Source organism: Bidens hawaiensis, unplaced genomic scaffold (genome assembly GCF_021521415.1).
Source record: "Bidens hawaiensis isolate Kalapana, Puna unplaced genomic scaffold, B.hawaiensis_p1.1 tig00070023_1, whole genome shotgun sequence".
Classification (NCBI taxonomy): Eukaryota; Viridiplantae; Streptophyta; class Magnoliopsida; order Asterales; family Asteraceae; genus Bidens; species Bidens hawaiensis.
This window is the reverse complement of record NW_027502314.1, coordinates 54,969-57,245: the sequence shown is the minus strand read 5'-3', so window position 1 is coordinate 57,245 and position 2,277 is coordinate 54,969. Positions and strand designations below refer to the sequence as shown.

The 2,277-nt window shown below is 33.9% G+C and overlaps 1 pseudogene; it reads right to left on the bottom strand.

Moving 5' to 3' along the window:
* Positions 1 to 260: 260 nt before the first annotated feature.
* LOC143605529 (amino acid transporter AVT1I-like) lies at positions 261 to 2,043 on the bottom strand (annotated as a pseudogene).
* Between the last annotated feature and the right edge of the window lie 234 nt (positions 2,044 to 2,277).

The following is a 2,277-nucleotide window of genomic DNA, read 5'->3' as shown; positions in this document are numbered from 1 at the left end:
AATAGTTTTGGTGGCGACAAACGGGGTTATTAGCGGCAACAATCGTCGCCGCTAAAGCTTCATTTTTTTTTTTCTCTAGTGAATTCATTCATTCACATTTTCACATCAAACTAGGCTAACAATCACAGCATTTCAAGTGACCTTAACTGAAAAATATTCACTTATTTTCTGTAACATAATTCAAAATGATCTGAAATTCAATGGAGAGATCAAGTACTGGACTTCTAATTATCCAAGATGAGGATTAGTAGCACAATTACTCATAGATGGCTTACTATATCTACCAATGAAACATAAGTACCAACAACTGCAACAATTAAGCCGCTTAACAAAACAAGCCCAATAGTCACCACCTCAACTCCAATTCTCCTATGAATTCCGGAGATCTTCAACTAGCACAAGCATGGTATTGTTATCGAAGTTGTCGCACTTAAGAGTGCCCCCACGAGTGACATCAGATACCCGAAAAAGGGAAGCGACAGGGCTACGATTGCACTGCTAATCATCAAAACAGTTCTTATTAAGAAACTACACATCCTTTTGTTGTAAGAAGCATGAAACCGTGATTCAATAGAGTTGACGATTGGTGTAGCATTAATGCATATTTAGCTATCGGAGTAATGAGGATGGTGCATATGGCCACCTTGAACTTATATTATTTGTTGGAAGGTTTAAGGTAATCTCTGACTCTACCTTGGAACCAAACATAAGATAACCAATAACTCCCATCAATGAATTAGTAACTGTACAGAATGCAAAACAAAGGAACAGGACCTGAAACATAGAAACGTACAACAAGGGTTAGGATAAAATAAAAACTCATTTGAGTTGAGAAAACTTTAGAAACTCATTCTCAATTACATGTTTTTAATTAAAGTTTGAATCTTATGGTACATAATTAAAGTTAATAAAAAATGTAAAGATAAAAATAACTTTTTATATCTCCTGAAAATATATGTAAAAAGTTAGTAAAACATATAAAAAAATAACAAAACAAATTTCTTTTATTTTCGATATTTGTATTAAATGTAACAACATATATTATATATGTAAAAAAACACGATGTTACATGGAGTTTTCACGGGTTTTCTTAACTCAAATGACTTTTCATTCTATACATTACCCGTATAACAAATTTTTTTAGTAAGAATGGATGCAAAATATTGAAATATAATTTTGCCCCTTACAAATATAATACGACCTTTGGGAATTGACGTTGGTTTCTCATGGGAGTATATAGGGTTGGGAAAACTGGATGAGCACATAGCAGAATGCATATAAGCTAATAGCTGATGGCATTCCATTCCAATTTCCGAGTTTACCCTTCTCTTTAAAACCGATACCATCGGCTGCAACAGCCCAGAAGACCGAGCCTAAGATTATCATGGAGGCTAGAACTCCACTAGCTGAAATATAGGAAAGAATGTTCATGTTGTCTAACAAACACGTGGGTAGTATAATGAGCGCAACGAGAACAATAAATCCACTTTTTTGCACCAACACGATAGCTATAGACATCTAAATCCATGTCTGGTAATATGTTGCTTAAGTTATCGCCCTCTAGGATCAGGAAACCCGTTGCGACTAAGTAGAGCTCTAGGTGCGTAGTTATTGATACTATAGCTCTCCCGGTTTTCCCAAATGCGCTATTTCCAATATCATGGTAACTTCTTATTGTTGGATCAGCATCCATGCATCTTTGGATCAATAATCCTGTGTAGAAGGTCAAGCTGGAAATTGCAAAAAGTAGTATCAAGCTCAACCATCCTCCTTCCGCCAATGCGTACGGGATTGATAATATTCCAATTCCTAGAACAACCAACAGAATTTTAGAAATTAGGTTTCTTTGAATAAAAATAATGATTGCATGACATGAACTTATGAAAGTACCTGAGAGAGCATTGAGACCATTGAAACAAGTACTTAAAAAAGAAGCATTTCCTATTTGTTGCATTGTTCATCATTTGAATTTCTTTCCACATCTCCATTGCCATGCAGTAACGGTGTTGTAACAAAGTAATCTTCCTGAATTTGGTCACCCATTGCTTTGGAGATAAAAAATGGATGTTAATTTGAGTACAATTATTTTGGAACGAAAGGATCTCTTATAAATTTGTTATTCAAGATTTTCCTCGTTTAAAATATATAAATGGAAAGATACAACCAAACAATTTGATAATACGTGTAGCCAATAAAATATGATCACATGTTTCAACCCTACTATTTTAAAACAAAATATTATGATATATTTTTCTATTTTATATTTTTTATATTAAA